At 46.5% G+C, this 19,390-nt stretch overlaps 2 long non-coding RNA genes across 7 annotated transcripts; both read right to left on the bottom strand.

The window, feature by feature from the left end:
- Positions 1–278: 278 nt before the first annotated feature.
- LOC127922252 (uncharacterized) lies at positions 279–2,545 on the bottom strand. The gene is made up of 3 exons (XR_008110660.1): positions 2,077–2,545; positions 631–767; positions 279–474 (listed from the first exon to the last, which is right to left on the bottom strand). It is a non-coding gene; the product is annotated as an uncharacterized LOC127922252 (long non-coding RNA).
- A 3,145-nt stretch (positions 2,546–5,690) lies between these two features.
- Positions 5,691–11,913, bottom strand: LOC127922253 (uncharacterized). 6 transcript variants are annotated; one of them, XR_008110661.1, is made up of 4 exons: positions 11,853–11,913; positions 8,488–8,544; positions 5,946–6,008; positions 5,691–5,788 (listed from the first exon to the last, which is right to left on the bottom strand). It is a non-coding gene; the product is annotated as an uncharacterized LOC127922253 (long non-coding RNA). The 6 variants fall into 6 exon arrangements; XR_008110662.1 differs by lacking the exon at positions 11,853–11,913 and adding an exon at positions 11,754–11,780; XR_008110663.1 differs by lacking the exon at positions 11,853–11,913 and adding an exon at positions 11,587–11,613.
- Positions 11,914–19,390: the final 7,477 nt, after the last annotated feature.

The raw sequence follows: 19,390 nt of genomic DNA, 5'->3' as shown, positions 1-19,390 counted from the left end.
TGTGAGTTCTCTGGTGGGTCCGCAGGTTCCCCCAGCTCCGTGAAGCTCTTCGATTGGAGACAGATAAACAAAGACACAAAAACAAAAATTAAAAAGGAGGGGAAGCAGAGAAATATCGCACATATAACAGATCTACAGTTTATAAGACTTGCTTTCAAAGAGAATGGCAAATCTATAACTCGCATTTCTATCGGAAAACTGTTGGTTCGTACACAAAGCTACATATAACTGAGTTAAACCTTGCCACACTGGCAAATGTGGTAGGTCTTCTGCCCCCGTGTGGAGCAGCTTGTGTTTCTTCAGGTCGTGGGCTCGGGAGAACCGTTTCCCGCACTCTGAGCATTGGTGTGGTTTCTCCTTGGTGTGTGTCTGCAGATGGGTCTTCAGGTTGCCGCGGATGGCGAACCCTTTACCGCATACGGAGCAGTGGTGGAGGTTCTCCCCTTTGTGGATCATCTGGTGGCACTTGAGCGACTTGAATCAAAACAAACTTTATTTAGATCATTACTTACAACAAAATGCAGTGCAAAGTGCTTCCATACATAAAATCAATAAACCGTGAGAAAGATAAAAACAAACAGCAGACGAGGAGTAAATAGATAAAATTAAGACCGCAAAACAACAACGAACCTTGAAGTAGGAGAAGCTTTTCCCACAGTCATTGCAGTGGTACGGTTTCTCCTCCCGGTGAGTCTGCTGGTGGTCTTTATAGTGGGCCAGCCGGGAGAAGCTTTTCTGACACTGGGAGCACTGGTACGGTTTCTCCCCTGTGAATAGAATAACTTCATTTTTAAATAAAGTTTATATTGATTTAAACTGGTGTTGAGAACAACGTTTCTCTTAGTTATAATCACCTTCATGTTAAAAAAATGCAATAAAATAAGCTAATACAATTGAAGGCATGTATCAAATACTTGCTTATACTGAAAAACTCCCAATGTCATATCCAACCGTTATACTAATTTAAAGCAATATCGTGTGTGTGTGTGTCACCAAAATGATCATTTCAGCACTGACTTGATTGGGACAGCGCCACCACATTGCTTTAAGAAGAGTGTGGGTGACTCGTCTTGATAAATCAATTAACTAAAATGGAAGATTTTTTTAATTCGCTGAATGTTCGTTTGGATATTGGACAACAATTAGGCCGGGAAATGTTAGCTAAGTGAGGTAAACTTGATTCCAGTTTGCTCATATATTAAGTGACAGAGCATTTTTGCCAGCGCGTGTTATGTAGCTTAACAAGTGGATTCTGCTCTTCTCTGGCAGCCTGTCCTCCTCCCAACCAAAAGCCTGTGTCTTGTCTGATAATCCAGTCAATGAGATTTTATTCAACTTAAAATCGCTGTCTGTACATCAGAAAGAAAATTCACCACCCCTTGAACCAGCCACTACTGGAATCTGGCTGCTGCTGCCTGAGAGAGAAAAGGTGGGCAGTCCAGTTTTACCCCCCTTAACACAGCATGGCAAGCCTGAAACCGTTGGGCTGAGAATGAGAACTCTACACAGAACACATACCAATGACATGGAAGACAGAAACAAGATGAGCATAAATACCAATGACATGGAAGACAGAAACAAGATGAGCATAAATACCAATGACATGGAAGACAGAAACAAGATGAGCATAAATACCAATGAGCATAAATACCAATGACATGAAAGACAGAAACAGATGAGCATAAATACCAATGACATGGAAGACAGACAGAAACAAAGACAGAAACAAGATGAGCATAAATACCAATGACATGGAAGACAGAAACAAGATGAGCATAAATACCAATGACATGGAAGACAGAAACAAGATGAGCATAAATACCAATGACATGGAAGACAGAAACAAGATGAGCATAAATACCAATGACATGGAAGACAGAAACAAGATGAGCATAAATACCAATGACATGGAAGACAGAAACAAGATGAGCATAAATACCAATGACATGGAAGACAGAAACAAGATGAGCATAAATACATTTTTTTCATTTAAAAAAGCCGGTACAAAACGTTGAGTGTCTTTCTGAGAGATATAAACCTGAGGAGGTAAAACAACACATGTATTATATAACAGACCTGTGTGGATGCGCTGGTGGATCTTAAGGTAACCCTGCGCAGTGAAACCTTTCCCACACTCAGAACACTGGAACGGCTTCTCTCCTGATACACAGACAGACAGAACGTTTCAATGTCACAAATAACAGATTTTAAAAACACATTGAGGCCCAATCAAAGAGAGTTTTGAGACACTGATAACATTTGTAGGCAATTATAATATCAATATTTTTTTTATTTTACTAGGCAAGTCAGTTAAGAACAAATTCTTATTTTCAATGACGGCCAAGGAACAGTGGGTTAACTGCCTGTTCAGGGGCAGAACGACAGATTTTGTACCTTGTCAGCTCGGGGATTTGAACTTGCAACATTTCGGTTACTAGTCCAATGCTCTAACCACTAGGCTACGCTGCCGCGCCCTCATCAACAAACATCCCATGACATCATCCTTTATACACCTGGAAGAAGGAGCCACTACACCTGTGTGGGTCATCTGGTGTTTCTTCAGCCCTCCCAGACTGGTGAAAGTCTTCCCCACACTGATGACAGACGTGGCTCACCCTCTCTCCTAGGGATGAGTTAGAGGTACTGATAAAGTCCGATCAAGAGCATCCATATATCGATTCCAACATTTTTGTCATCTAAGCCATAAATCTTGCTTGTTTGTAGGTGACCAAATACTTATTTTCCACCATAATTTGCAAATAAATTCATTTAAAAAAATCCTACAATGTGATTTTCTGGATTTGTTTTCTTCTTCTCATTTTGTCTGTCATAGTTGAAGTGTCCCTATGATGAAAATTACAGGCCTCTCATCTTTTTAAAGTGGGAGAACTTGCACAATTGGTGGCTGACTAAATACTTTTTTGCCAACACTGTATATCGATTCCAACATTTTGTCATCTAAAAATAAACACAGTTAAGTGATATTTCCCGTTGCGAGACATATTTCTGATTCAGCCCCTCAATAGATGTGTAGCACATGGTGTCTGGGAAACTGCCTCTGAATGTCCAGTAATGGAACATGAATCTGCTTCCTGTTTCGCAACAAAGCCTCCTTCACTGATACTGCCAAAAATACCCTCATAAAACTATCCGTTGCTAGACATATTTCTGATTCAGCCCCTCAATAGATGCACATGCTTCCTACCTCCCCTTGTGTGGATGCACTCATGATACCAAAAATACCCGTCATAAAACTATCCCAAATCCATCGAAACATACTGCATTCTGATTTGAGTTGCCCCTCAATAGATGCAGGCATGGTCTGGTGGATGTTGAGTTGTGATGTCTGACTTCTCTGGTGGATGTTGATTGTGATTTACATGAGAAGACCTCTACACTTCACAGCACTTTGTAAAAATGGTCTGGTCTGACCATCTGACAGGCTGGTCTGGTCTGGTGGATGTTGAGTTGTGATGTTATGACAGCATTCTGGTGGATGTTGAGTTGTGATGTTATGGCAAGCATGGTCTGGTCTGGATGTTGAGTTGTGATGTTATGACAGGCATGGTCTGGTGGATGTTGAGTTGTGATGTTATGGCACATGGTCTGGTGGATGTTGAGTTGTGATGTTATAGCAGGCATGGTCTGGTGGATGTTGAGTTGTGATGTTATGGTCATGATCTGGTGCCGGGTGGATGTTGAGTTGTGATGTTATAGCAGGCATGGTCTGGTGGATGTTGAGTTGTGATGTTATGACAGGCATGGTCTGGTCTAGTGGATGTTGAGTTGTGATGTTATGGCCATCAGAAACTGGTCTGGTGGATGTTGAGTTGTGATGTTATGGCATGGATGTGAGTTGTTATAGCTGGTCTGGTGGATGTTGAGTTGTGATGTTATGACAGGCATGGTCTGGTCTGGTGGATGTTGAGTTGTGATGTTATGGCTGGTCTGGTGGATGTTGAGTTGTGATGTTTATGGTAGGCATGGTCTGGTGGATGTTGAGTTGTGATGTTATAGCAGGCATGGTCTGGTGGATGTTGAGTTGTGATGTTATGGGGGCATGATTGTGATGTTATGGCAGGCTGGTCTGGTGGATGTTGAGTTGTGATGTTATGGGCAGGCATGGTCAGGCATGGTCTGGTGGATGTTGAGTTGTGATGTTAGCAGGCATGGTCTAGTGGATGGATGTTATAGTTGTGATGTTATGTTATGACATGGTCTGGTCTGGTGGATGTTGAGTTGTGATGTTATAGCAGGCATGGTCTGGTCTGGTGGATGTTGAGTTGTGATGTTATAGCAGGCATGGTCTGGTGGATGTTGAGTTGTGATGTTATAGCAGGCATGGTCTGGTGGATGTTGAGTTGTGATGTTATGACAGGCATGGTCTGGTGGATGTTGATGTTGTGGTCTGGTGAAGTTGAAGGCATGGTCTGGTGACGTTGAGTGGATGTTGAGTTGTGATGTTATAGACAGGCATGGTCTGGTGGATGTTGAGTTCTGATGTTATAGACAGGCATGATCTGGTGGATGTTGAGTTGTGATGTTATATAGCATGGTCTGGTCTGGTGGATGATTGTGATGTTATGGCAGGCATGGTCTGGATGTTTGTGATGTGTGATGTTATAGCAGGCATGGTCTGGTGGATGTTGAGTTGTGATGTTGACAGGCATGGTCTGGTCTGGTGGATGGCAGGCATGGTCTGGTCTAGTGGATGTTGAGTTGTGATGTTATAGCAGGCATGATCTGGTGGATGTTGAGTTGTGATGTTAGGCATGGTCTGGTGGATGTTGAGTTGTGATGTTATAGCAGGCATGGTCTGTCTGGTCTGGTGGATGTTGAGTTGTTATGGCAGGCATGGTCTGGTCTGGTGGATGTTGAGTTGTGATGTTATAGTAGGCATGGTTGGTCTGGTGGATGTTGAGTTGATGTTATGGCAGGCATGGTCTGGTCAGGATGTTGAGTTGTGATGTTATGACAGGCATGGTCTGGTGGATGTTGAGTTGTGATGTTATGGCAGGCATGGTCTGGTGGATGGAGTTGTGATGTTGTAGGCATGGTCTGGTGGATGTTGAGTGTTGTTATAGTAGGCATGGTCTGGTCTGGTGGATGTTGAGTTGTGATGTTATGACATGGCAGGTATGGTCTGGTGGATGTTGAGTTGTGATGTCGGCGGTCATGGTCTGGTCTGGTGGATGTTGAGTTGTGATGTCATGACAGGCATGGTCTGGTCTGGTGGATGTTGAGTTGTGATGTTATGACAGGCATGGTCTGGTCTGGTGGATGTTGAGTTGTGATGTTATGACAGGCATGGTCTGGTCTGGTGGATGTTGAGTTGTGATGTTACTTGACAGGCATGGTCTGGTTGCTGGATGTTGAGTTGTAATGACAGGCATGGTCTGGTTTGCGATAATTGGCAGGCATGGTCTGGTGTACTGAAGTTGAGCGCTGTGGTGCAATAAGGCTTGAGCACCACCATGGCTGCTTACAGCTACATTCTATCTTGTAATAGTCTATACTGAAATACTGAAAAATAATACTTGTTCACAATAACCTGTGTGGATGGTGAGGTGTCTCTTCCTTGTCGTCTGAGCGTGAGAAAACATTTCCCGCAGACGAACTTGCAGTGGGGTTTCTCTCCGCTGTGAGTCTGTGTGCCTCTTCAGGCTCCCCACGGTGATGAAGGTCTTGCCCTGGGAGCAAGGGTGTGGCTTCTCCACTGCACTCTGAGCGTTCGAACTCTGTTCATTCTCCCCGTCTGAACAGTCTGTGTCCGAGTTGGCGCCCCCTCCTGTTTCCGTGACAACACTACAGGTTAAATACGGTCGGGGAACCGTGTGTATCTCTTTCAGATCAATGTTCTCTTACGTAAACACTATAAACTATCAAAGTGGATACAACCAAAGCTTTTATCATCCCCATAAATGTTTATTTTGGTCTGTGATTACCGGAGTTGGTCTCATCCCCGCCACCTCCCTCCTCCTCTGCATCTCTTCTAACAATAGAAAGCCCTGTTAAAATACAGATTCACATGAATAGAACCGATAATATCCATCAGAACTTCTATAACAGGTAACCAGGCAAGGTAACCAGGCAACGGGGCCCTGAGTGTCTGCTGATGTTTATTATTTCTGTCAATCAGTGTTTGATATAGACATGGGTAACCAGGAGTGTACAATAATGAGTGCAGAAGATAAGAGCCCGAGGACTCTACTGTACCACCACTACCCAGAGGACTCTACTGTACCACCACTACCCAGAGGACTCTACTGTACCACCACTAGCCAGAGGACTCTACTGTACCACCACTACCCAGAGGACTCTACTGTACCACCGCTACCCAGAGGACTCTACTGTACCACCGCTACCCAGAGGACTCTACTGTACCACTGCTACCCAGAGGACTCTACTGTACCACTGCTACCCAGAGGACTCTACTGTACCACTGCTACCCAGAGGACTCTACTGTACCACTGCTACCCAGAGGACTCTACTGTACCACTACTATCCAGAGGACTCTCTCCCACCCCATTCTAGCTAGCTACTGTCCTGCTACTACCCAGAGGACTCTCCCACCCCATTCTAGCTAGCTACTGTCCTGCCACTACCCAGAGGACTCTCTCCCACCCCATTCTAGCTAGCTACTGTCCTGCTTCTACCCAGAGGACTCTCTCCCACCCCATTATAGCTAGCTACTGTCCTGCTACTACCCAGAGGACTCTCTCACCCCATTATAGCTAGCTGTCCTGCTACTACCCAGAGGACTCTCTCCCACCCCATTCTAGCTAGCTACTGTCCTGCTACTACCCAGAGGACTCTACTGTACTACTACTACTACCCAGAGGACTCTACTGTACCACTACTATCCAGAGGACTCTCTCCCACCCCATTCTAGCTAGCTACTGTCCTGCTACTACCCAGAGGACTCTCCCACCCCATTCTAGCTAGCTACTGTCCTGCCTCTACCCAGAGGACTCTCTCCCACCCCATTATAGCTAGCTACTGTCCTGCTACTACCCAGAGGACTCTCTCCCACCCCATTATAGCTAGCTACTGTCCTGCTACTACCCCAGGAGGACTCTCTCCCACCCCATTCCCTAGCTAGCTACTGTCCTGCTACTACCCAGAGGACTCTCTCCACCCCATTCTAGCTAGCTACTGTCCTGCTACTACCCAGAGGACTCTCTCCCACCCCATTCTAGCTAGCTACTGTCCTGCTACTACCCAGAGGACTCTCTCCCACCCCATTCTAGCTCGCTACTGTCCTGCTACTACCCAGAGGACTCTCCCACCCCATTCTAGCTCGCTACTGTCCTGCTACTACCCAGAGGACTCTCTCCCACCCCATTCTAGCTAGCTACTGTCCTGCTACTACCCAGAGGACTCTCTCCCACCCCATTCTAGCTAGCTGTGTCCTGCTACTACCTAGAGGACTCTCTCCCACCCCCATTCTAGCTAGCTACTGTCCTGCTACTACCCAGAGGACTCTCCTCCACCCCATTCTAGCTAGCTACTGTCCTGCTACTACCCAGAGGACTCTCTCACCCCATTCTAGCTCGCTACTGTCCTGCTACTACCCAGGACTCTCTCCCACCCCATTCTAGCTCGCTACTGTCCTGCTACTACCTAGAGGACTCTCTCCCACCCCATTCTAGCTCGCTACTGTCCTGCTACTACCCAGAGGACTCTCTCCCCACCCCATTCTAGCTAGCTACTGTCCTGCTACTACCCAGAGGACTCTCTCCCACCCCATTCTAGCTAGCTACTGTCCTGCTACTACCTAGAGGACTCTCCCACCCCATTCTAGCTAGCTACTGTCCTGCTACTACCCAGAGGACTCTCCTCCACCCCATTCTAGCTAGCTACTGTCCTGCTACTACCCAGAGGACTCTCTCCACCCCATTCTAGCTCGCTACTGTCCTGCTACTACCCAGAGGACTCTCTCCCACCCCATTCTAGCTCGCTACTGTCCTGCTACTACCTAGAGGACTCTCTCCACCCCATTCTAGCCTCGACTACTGTCCTGCTACTACCCAGAGGGACTCTCTCCCACCCCATTCTAGCTAGCAGATGTCCTGCTACTAAAGACAGAGGACTCTCTCCCACCCCATTCTAGCTAGCTACTGTCCTGCTACTACCCAGAGGACTCTCTCCCACCCCATTCTAGCTAGCTACTGTCCTGCTACTACCCAGAGGACTCTCTCCCACCCCATTCTAGCTAGCTACTGTCCTGCTACTACCCAGAGGACTCTCTCCCACCCCATTCTAGCTAGCTACTGTCCTGCTACTACCCAGAGACTCTCTCCCACCCTATTATAGCTAGCTACTGTCCTGCTACTACCCAGAGGACTCTCTCCCACCCCATTATAGCTAGCTACTGTCCTGCTACTACCCAGAGGACTATCCTCACCCCATTCCAGCTTGCTACTGTCCTGCTACTACCCAGAGGACTCTACTGTACCACTACTACCCAGAGGACTCTCTACTCACCCGATTTCACTGCTTCGCCTTCCTCCTCATCCATGTCCACTTTCACAACGTTCTGCCCTGGTGGAGAACACAAGATACAGTACTGAAAACAGACAGTAGTGATGAACAGACTAGCCTGACTGAAAACAGACAGTAGCGATGAATAGACTAGCCTGACTGACAACAGACAGTAGCGATGAACAGACTAGCCTGACTGACAACAGACAGTAGTGATGAACAGACTAGCCTGACTGAAAACAGACAGTAGTGATGAACAGACTAGCCTGAAAACAGACAGTAGTGATTAACAGACTAGCCTGAAAACAGACAGTAGTGATGAATAGACTAGCCTGAAAACAGACAGTAGTGATGAATAGACTAGCCTGAAAACAGACAGTAATGATGAATAGACTAGCCTGAAAACAGACAGTAATGATGAATAGACCAGCCTGAAAACAGACAGGAATGATGAATAGACTAGCCTGAAAACAGACAGGAATGATGAATAGACTAGCCTGAAAACAGACAGTAGTGATGAATAGACTAGCCTGACTGAAAACAGACAATAATGATGAATAGACTAGCCTGACTGAAAACAGACAGTAGTGATGAACAGACTAGCCTGAAAAACAGACAGTAATGATGAAGACTAGCCTGAAAACAGACAGTAGTGATGAAATAGACTAGCCTGAAAAAGACAGTAGTGATGAAGACTAGCCTGAAAACAGACAGTAATGATGAATAGACTAGCCTGACTGAAAACAGACAGTAGTGATGAACAGACTAGCCTGAAAACAGACAGTAATGATGAACAGACTAGCCTGAAAAACAGACAGTAGTGATGAAGACTAGCCTGAAAACAGACAGTAGTGATGAATAGACTAGCCTGAAAACAGACAGTAGTGATGAATAGACTAGCCTGAAAACAGACAGTAATGATGAACAGACTAGCCTGAAAACAGACAGTAATGATGAACAGACTAGCCTGAAAACAGACAGTAATGATGAATAGACTAGCCTGAAAACAGACAGTAATGATGAATAGACTAGCCTGAAAACAGACAGTAGTGATGAACAGACTAGCCTGAAAACAGACAGTAGTGATGAACAGACTAGCCTGAAAACAGACAGTAGTGATGAATAGACTAGCCTGAAAACAGACAGTAGTGATGAATAGACTGCCTGAAAACAGACAGTAGTGATGAATAGACTAGCCTGAAAACAGACAGTACTGATGAATAGACTAGCCTGAAAACAGACAGTAATGATGAACAGACTAGCCTGAAAAAGACAGTAGTGATGAATAGACTAGCCTGAAAACAGACAGTAGTGATGAACAGACTAGCCTGAAAAAGACAGTAGTGATGAAGACTAGCCTGAAAACAGACAGTAGTGATGAATAGACTAGCCTGACTGAAAACAGACAGTAGTGATGAACAGACTAGCCTGACTGAAAACAGACAGTAGTGATGAAGACTAGCCTGAAAACAGACAGTAGTTGATGTACAGACTAGCCTGACTGAAACAGACAGTAGTGATGAACAGACTAGCCTGAAAACAGACAGTAGTGATGAGACTAGCCTGAACAGACAGTAGTGATGAAGACTAGCCTGAAAACAGACAGTAGTGATGAAGACTAGCCTGAAAACAGACAGTAGTTGATGACTAGCCTGAGACTAGCCTGCCTGAAAAACAGACAGTAGTGATGAAGACTAGCCTGAAAACAGACAGTAGTGATGAACAGACTAGCCTGAAAACAGACAGTAGTGATGAAGACTAGCCTGAAAACAGACAGTAGTGATGAAGACTAGCCTGAAAACAGACAGTAGTGATGAAGACTAGCCTGAAAACAGACAGTAGTGATGAATAGACTAGCCTGACTGAAAACAGACAGTAGTGATGAATAGACTAGCCTGACTGAAAACAGACAGTAGTGATGAAGACTAGCCTGAAAACAGACAGTAGTGATGAACAGACTAGCCTGAAAACAGACAGTAGTGATGAAGACTAGCCTGAAAACAGACAGTAGTGATGAAGACTAGCCTGAAAACAGACAGTAGTGATGTACAGACTAGCCTGAAAACAGACAGTAGTGATGTACAGACTAGCCTGAAAACAGACAGTAGTGATGAACAGACTAGCCTGAAAACAGACAGTAGTGATTAACAGACTAGCCTGACAACAGACAGTAGTGATTAACAGACTAGCCTGACAACAGACAGTAGTGATTAACAGACTAGCCTGACAACAGACAGTAGTGATGAACAGACAGCCTGACAACAGACAGTAGTGATTAACAGACTAGCCTGACAACAGACAGTAGTGATTAACAGACTAGCCTGACTGACAACAGACAGTAGTGATTAACAGACTAGCCTGACTGACAACAGACAGTAGTGATGAACAGACTAGCCTGAAAACAGACAGTAGTGATGAATAGACTAGCCTGACTGACAACAGACAGTAGTGATGAATAGACTAGCCTGACTGACAACAGACAGTAGTGATGAATAGACTAGCCTGACTGAAAACAGACAGTAGTGATGAACAGACTAGCCTGACTGAAAACAGACAGTAGTGATGAATAGACTAGCCTGACTGACAACAGACAGTAGTGATGAATAGACTAGCCTGACTGACAACAGACAGTAGTGATGAATAGACTAGCCTGACTGAAAACAGACAGTAGTGATGAACAGACTAGCCTGAAAACACAGGTGAAACAGACTAGCCTGACTGAAAACAGACAGTAGTGATTAACAGACTAGCCTGAAAAAACAGACAGTAGTGATGAACAGACTAGCCTGAAAACAGACAGTAGTGATTAACAGACTAGCCTGAAAACAGACAGTAGTGATGAACAGACTAGCCTGACTGACAACAGACAGTAGTGATTAACAGACTAGCCTGAAAAACAGACAGTAGTGATGAACAGACTAGCCTGAAAACAGACAGTAGTGATGAATAGACTGACTGAAAACAGACAGTAGTGATTAAGACTAGCCTGAAAACAGACAGTAGTGATGAACAGACGCCTGAAAAACAGACAGCAGTGACAACAGACAGATGAACAGACTAGCCTGAAAAACAGACAGTAGTGATGAACAGACTGCCTGATACAACAGACAGTAGTGATGAACAGACTAGCCTGACTGAAAACAGACAGTAGTGATGAACAGACTAGCCTGAAAACAGACAGTAGTGATTAATAGACTAGCCTGAAACAGACAGTAGTGATGAATAGACTAGCCTGAAAACAGACAGTAGTGATGAAGACTAGCCTGAACAACAGACAGTAGTGATGAACAGACTAGCCTGACTGAAAACAGACAGTAGTGATGAACAGACTAGCCTGACTGACAAACAGACAGTAGTGATGAACAGACTAGCCCAGCCTGGAGAAATTCCAGTCCTCTGGGGCCTGATTGGTGTCCCACTGTTCCCCCATCCCTACCTAGCAAACACACCTGATTTAAACTAATTGCATTTTTAACTGAAGATCGTGATTAGATGATTATTGGAGTCAGGGGTGTGTTAGCTGGGGCTGGGACAACACTGTGACACCAATCAGGCCTTGGAGGACTGGAGTTGCCCAGGCTAGCCTGACTGAAAACAGACAGTAGTGTTGATGAAAGACCATCAGCACTATGAATAAACTAGCCTGACTGAAAACAGACAGTAGTGATGATGAAAGACCATCAGCTCTATGACTAAACTAGCCTGACTGACAGTCTGTTTCTGCGCTCTTGTCAAATCCACACTCCATAAGGAGTTGGCAATATAGGGGAAACAGGCTGGCAGTCCAGGCTATGAAAAAAACTACACAGCACAGTAGAGTTTATTGTAGCCCAATATTGACTTGACTCAACACCTGAACTTACCAGTCTACATCATCGCTATCCTCTTCCTCTTCATCAGCCTCCTCGTCATTACCATCATCATCTTTGACAGCCACACTGAGTTTCAGTGTTTGACTGCAGTCTTCCAGCTTCCCTGACGTCATCTCTGGACCTCGCAGGGAGTTTCTGGGCCGGATCACTAGCATCCGGGGATTCCGGATCAGACATGGTGCCACAGTCTTAAATATGAAGAGGAGATATGTGATCGATCGATCGATCTATTCAGAAAACACACTGACGTCTAGCTGTCTAACGTCGTTATTGTATCAGATATGAGTCTAAGCTTGCTAGTTCGCTGCTTGCAGAACATTGGAGGAAAAACAACGACGGTCACTGATCTAGTTCAGGTTAGCTAGTTACTGAGACGGGAATAGCCTTCACATGTTGTAGATTAAACATCCTCCCTCTGTGGCTACTGGACTAGTGGAGGACGTGGGGAAAAAGTGCCATAGGCGCATCCTCGTTAGCTCGACCTGAAGCTTCCTGGCTGGTAGTCGTTCTAGTAGCTTAAACACTGATATAGCATGTTGGGTTCAACATTTCAACGTTACACAGATTACCTGGGATAGGTTTCTTCAATTATTTGACATGGAGGAGGTCGGGGAATCCAAATGTAAACTTCCGCCTGTATGAGGAAAAAGGTGTGTTCACGAGCATCACGGATGCGCAGGCATTGCGCTTCTTTCACTCTGTTTGGATTGTTTCTATTATTAATTTATATTGAACCTTTATTTAACTAGGCAAGTCAGTTAATAACAAATGATTATTTAGAGCAGTATACTATTCGGCGTACAGTAGTATTGGTGTAAAAAGGAGATGCATGTATCAGATGCTCTTATCCAGCGATTTACAGGCGCAATTCGGCAGGACTCCTTGACTTTTTATTTAAATCTACGACATTTATAGAAAAGGTATGTGTCTAAACTACTTTGTAAGCTCAACATTTTTAAACGTCTTTATTTTTTAGGATAATTGTACTGCTGGATAGGGGCCTCATCTTGGACAACAGAAATCATCCCCAAAATTGCCACCAAGACAGGTATTCATTCATCTTATTTTAGCATTTCTAAACTCCACATGTTAAAAGTCTCTGTTGGCGGTTTCCCAGACACAGATCAAGCCCCAGTGCTGAACTAAAAAGCACCTTTTCACTATAAATTCTCAATTGAGAATGCTTTTTTAAACAAGGACTAGGCTTAATCTGCGTCTGGTAAACCACCCCAGAGAACCCCAGACAAAGGACAACACATCACGCAGTTGGCGTTTATTGTCATAACATTTACTGACAAGGTCACATTGTGTCACATCAAATCATGTATGTTATTAAGCCCTTTTCACATCAGCAGGTGCCACAAAGTGCTCTTGTCCAGGGCTGAGCTCTGACCCTTTGGGGGCATGTGGTCAACAACAAAAAGCTCCAGCACCCAATGTTGAGTAAAGTATTTTGACTATTTCAGTTGGAATAAACCCTGCCTAAAACCACAAAGTGCCCTGCAGATACCCTGCCTAAAACCACAAAAATGCCCTGCAGATACCCTGCCTAAAACCACAAAGTGCCCTGCAGATACCCTGCCTAAAACCACAAAGAACAAGCAATGCAGAGGCAGAATCAAAGGGAGTAGGAAAAGCTCCCTAGAAAGGCAGAAACCTAGAGAGGAAGCAGGCTCTGATTGGTCCTCTTCTGGCTGTGTCGGGTAGAGAGGAACCAGGCGCCGAGGCGTGACCTGACCTCTTCTGGCTGTGTCGGGTAGAGAGGAACCAGGCGCCGAGGCGTGACCAGACCTCTTCTGGCTGTGTCGGGTAGAGAGGAACCAGGCGCTGAGGCGTGACCAGACCTCTTCTGGCTGTGTCGGGTAGAGAGGAACCAGGCGCCGAGGCGTGACCTGACCTCTTCTGGCTGTGTCGGGTAGAGAGGAACCAGGGCTCTGATGGGTGACCAGACCTCTTCTGGCTGTGTCGGGTAGAGAGGAACCAGGCGCCGAGGCGTGACCAGACCTCTTCTGGCTGTGTCGGGTAGAGAGGAACCAGGCGCCGAGGCGTGACCTGACCTCTTCTGGCTGTGTTGGGTAGAGAGGAACCAGGCGCCGAGGCGTGACCTGACCTCTTCTGGCTGTGTTGGGTAGAGAGGAACCAGGCGCCGAGGCATGACCTGACCTCTTCTGGCTGTGTTGGGTAGAGAGGAACCAGGCGCCGAGGCGTGACCTGACCTCTTCTGGCTGTGTTGGGTAGAGAGGAACCAGGCGCCGAGGCGTGACCAGACCTCTTCTGGCTGTGTCGGGTAGAGAGGAAGCAGGGCTATGATGGATGACCAGACCTCTTCTGGCTGTGTTGGGTAGAGAGGAACCAGGCGCCGAGGCGTGACCAGACCTCTTCTGGCTGTGTTGGGTAGAGAGGAAGCAGGGCTCTGATGGGTGACCAGACCTCTTCTGGCTGTGTTGGGTAGAGAGGAAGCAGGGCTCTGATGGGTGACCAGACCTCTTCTGGCTGTGTTGGGTAGAGAGGAAGCAGGGCTCTGATGGGTGACCTGACCTCTTCTGGCTGTGTTGGGTAGAGAGGAACCAGGCGCCGAGGCGTGACCAGACCTCTTCTGGCTGTGTTGGGTAGAGAGGAACCAGGCGCCGAGGCATGACCTGACCTCTTCTGGCTGTGCCGGATAGAGATTTAAGAGTCCATGTGACCATTAAGGCCGGATCGTTCATAGATGACCAGCAGGGTCAAATAATAACCACGATGACAATAATGGAAAGGGGGGATACCTAGTCAGCTGTACAACTGAATGCCTTCAACTGAAATGTGTCTTCTGCATTTAACCCAACCCCTGAATCAGAGAGAGTGAGGAGGAGCTGCCTTAATCCAACATCCACGGCGCCCCAGGGAACCGTGGGTTAACTGCCTTGCTCAGGGGAACAGTGGGTTAACTGCCTTTCTCAGGAACAGTGGGTTAACTGCCTTTCAGGGAACAGTGGGTTAACTGCCTTTCTCAGGGGAACAGGGTTAACTGCCTTGCTCAGGGGAATAGTGGGTTAACTGCCTTGCTCAGGGGAACAGTGGGTTAACTGCCTTGCTCAGGGGAACCGTAATAACTGCCTTGCTCAGGGAACAGTGGGTTAACTGCCTTGCTCAGGGGAACAGTGGGTTAACTGCCTTGCTCAGGGGAACCGTGGGTTAACTGCCTTGCTCAGGGGAACAGTGGGTTAACTGCCTTGCTCAAGGGAACAGTGGGTTAACTGCCTTGCTCAGGGGAACAGTGGGTTAACTGCCTTGCTCAGGGGAACAGTGGGTTAACTGCCTTGCTCAGGGGAACCGTGGGTTTAACTGCCTTGCTCAGGGGAACCGTGGGTTAACTGCCTTGCTCAGGGGAACCGTGGGTTAACTGCCTTGCTCAGGGGAACCGTGGGTTAACTGCCTTGCTCAGGGGAACCGTGGGTTAACTGCCTTGCTCAGGGGCAGAATGACAGATTTGTACCTTGTCCGCTCAGGGATTCGATCTAGCAACCTTTCAGTTACTGGCCCAATGCTCTCACCACTAGGCTACCTAAAGAGGGCAACACGATGTAACACATCATTATATATATCATTACTGTCTTCATATATGGCGTTAACCTAGAGAAGCTTTATGAAGGCTGTATCACTAAATGAAGCACTACAAATTCAGTCATGACTAGTGAGACGTTGAAAAGCACATGTGGAGCGCAATTTCAGATTACTTTTATTTTGAAAACCCATGTCCTTAAATGGATTTTTTCGACTGTTTCAAATGTAGACCTTCCACTGGTACGTGCCCGAGGCCCAGCGATGCTAGTGTTAATGAGAGCAGCAGAGAAACCTGGATTTTTTTCTCAATTCATCAGTCCTCGAGTTTTTGCATTCTCTCTCCTCAGCTTCTTCTCAAAACTCATTGGAGGAGAAGGTCTGAGGGGAGGGACTTTAGATATTCTCCTCCAATACAGTTGAGGATGCAAGATAATCGAGGAGAGATGAATTGAGAAAGGATAGGCCTCAGTGACTAAAGTACTGGGCCACTGGTCTCATTGACGACATGTGTTTTCCAAAATAAAAGTCCTCCAGACAAATTGTAGGCTTTTCCTATGTCATGTCCAAGGAGGCTGTCATCTCGCTTGTGTGATGCTCCTGGTGTTTCTTCAGCAATTTGGGTACATGGAACCCTTTCCCACACAGGCTACAGACATACGGCTTCTCCCCTGTATGGAGCCTCATGTGCACCTTCAGACTCCCCCGGTGTGGTGAACCCCTTATCACAGACAGTACAAGAGTACGGCCTCTCTTTAGTGTGCGTGATCTGGTGCACTCTCAGGTTCCCAGACTGAGGCGAAACGGGTCCCGCATATAGTGCAGACGTACGGTTTCTCCAGTGTGTTCTCTGGTGGCTTTGAAGGTCACCAGCCCGTACGAACGTCCGACCGCAGTACGAGCAGCAGAACCTCTTCTCAAGGTTCTTCAAGTGCGTCCTGCATGCGTCTGCAGCTTCTCTACATCCGTGAAGCTCTTACCGCAGTCGCAGATGTGGTAGAGGACCTCTTCCATGTGTAACTTGAGCTTGTGTTTTTCAGGCACTGGGATCTGGCGGCGTTGTCCGCAGATGGAGCACTGATGCGGTTTCTCCTTGGTGTGGGTCAGTAGGTGGGTGTTGAGGTTCCCTCTGATCGTGAAGCCCTTCCCGCAGTAGGAGCAGTGGTGGAGGTTCTCTCCTGTGTGGATCAGACGATGAACCTTGAGGGTTCTGAAGTGGGAGAACATCTTGCCACAGTCATCACAGTGGTATGGCTTCTCGATACGGTGGGTCTGTCTGTGCTTCCTATACTCCAACAGGTGGGCGAAACTCTCCGCACACTTGGAGCAGTGGTATGGTTTCTCTCCGTATGGACTCGCTGGTGGATCTTGAGGTGCCGTAGCAAGGTGAAGGTCTTCCCACACGGATGGCAGACGTGCTTGGTTTTCTCTCCGGTGTGGATGGTCATGTGTCTCCTCAGGTCGTCGGGTCGTAAGAAACACTTCCCGCAGACAGAGCACTGATGTGGTTTCTCTCCGCTGAATCAGTGCATGTCTGTTCAGCCGCGTCTTTGTGAGGAACCTCTTCCGCACTCGAGCAGCGGTGGTGCTTCTCAGAGATGTCTGTGTCAGAGATCTGGCAACCTCTCCTGTTTCAATGACAACATTATAGGGGTTAGAGACGCTGCTAGGACAGAGAGGAGAGAACAGCATCACTTGCATGCTTAACAGTATACTGTACATATAGTAAAATACTATAGCGACCCAACACCTAGCAACCTCGTCAAGCGGTTCAGATCACTGTTGGGTTGACAGTCTCCTGGACCCATTTTGCATACTGGTCGGGAGGTACACCCAAATGTGCTACAATACCATGTACCTGCACCCATAGAGATCCTACTCAATTACTAGAGGGGCTGTGTTGTGAACCCTCAAAGTTCCATAATGGTCTGAAAATGGCAGCCATCTTGGTCAGGGAGAAATCCAACACAGTCTAATTGGAATGAATGGCAGTAGGTGATGCATTTCCTGCTTTAACTGACGAGGAAATAAAAAAGGCATGTGATGCATCAGAAATTGGGTAATAGAATTAGTCGACCTAAAATGTTGGTCATATAATTATAAATACAGTTTATACAGGTTTTAAACACATTTTCCGTATAATTAGCCTCTAAAATATATGTAAACAAACCCACAATGACTCAATGTGTGCTCTCTTGGAAAGCAGTGAGTGTTTTTATACGATACAATATCAGTACTTGCATTTTACAACTTGTCTAAGTCCTATCAACAACTGATGTCAGAAAGTGTATGGCTGTGGATTGACTGCATTGTTTTTAATGGAATGTTGGCAGCTATTTTTTTAAGCTGTCTGGATAGCAACAAGCAAACAGTGGAGATCATCTTCAAATTCATTGTGTTACACAATAGTGTACCTGCACCATAGTCAATCAAATAGTTTAACATCAGGGTATGGGTGTTTCTCTCACCTTTGTGAACCACCTGGTGTCGTCTCAGGTCATAGGATCGCAAGAAGGCCTTCCCGCAAACGGAACAATGGTGGGGTTTCTCTCCGCTGTGGGTCATCGTGTGTATCTTCAAACTGCTGGCTGCAGTAAACCGCTAAGCCGCACTGGGAGCAGAGGTAAGGTCTCTCCGGTCAGGGTCCCCAAGGCTGTCTGGGTCAGAGCTGGCACCCTCTCCTGTTTTAATGGCAACATTACAGGGATTAAACACTTGTTTTCTATTTTATATGCTATACTATGCATCGGTATCTAAAAAGGTAGAAAGGATAGTTGACTTCTCCTAAATGTATATTCTGATCTGAGTTGGTCCTACCCACACCTTCCTCCTCCTCTTAGATGTATGTTCTGATCAGCGATTACTGGGATATTCAAGTCCGGGCTCTGGCTGGGCCACTCAAGGGACATTCAGAGACTTGTCCCGAAGCCACTCCTGTGTTGTCTTGGCTGTGTGCTTAAGGTCGTTGTCCTGTTGGAAGGCGAACCTTCGCCCCAGTCTGAGGTCCTGAGTACTCTGGAGCAGGTTTTCATCAAGGATCTCCTGTACTTTGCTCCGTTCATCTTTCCCTCGATCCTGACTAGTCTCCCAATCCTGGCTGCTGAAAAACATCCCCACAGCATAATGCTGCCACAACCATGCTTCACCATAGGGATGGCGCCAGGTTTCCTCTTTGGCATTCAGGCCAAAGAGTTCAATCTTAGTTTCATCAGACCAGATAATCTTGTTTCTCACGGTCTAAGTCCTTTAGGTGCCTTTTGGCTGTCATGTGCCTTTTACTGAGAAGTGGCTTCTGTCTTGCCACTCCACCATAAAGGCCTGATTGGTCGAGTGCTGCAAAGATGGTTGTCCTTGTGGAAGGTTCTCCCATCGCAACAGAGAACTCTGGAGCTCTGACAGAGTGACCATCGGGTTCTTGGTCACCTCCGTGACCAAGGCCCTTCTCCCGATTGCTCAGTTTGGCAAGGTGGCCAGCTCTAGGAAACCCTTCCCCA

Source organism: Oncorhynchus keta, unplaced genomic scaffold (assembly GCF_023373465.1).
Source record: "Oncorhynchus keta strain PuntledgeMale-10-30-2019 unplaced genomic scaffold, Oket_V2 Un_contig_25002_pilon_pilon, whole genome shotgun sequence".
In the NCBI taxonomy this organism is placed as follows: domain Eukaryota; kingdom Metazoa; phylum Chordata; class Actinopteri; order Salmoniformes; family Salmonidae; genus Oncorhynchus; species Oncorhynchus keta.
This window is presented reverse-complemented; position numbering and strand designations above follow the sequence as displayed.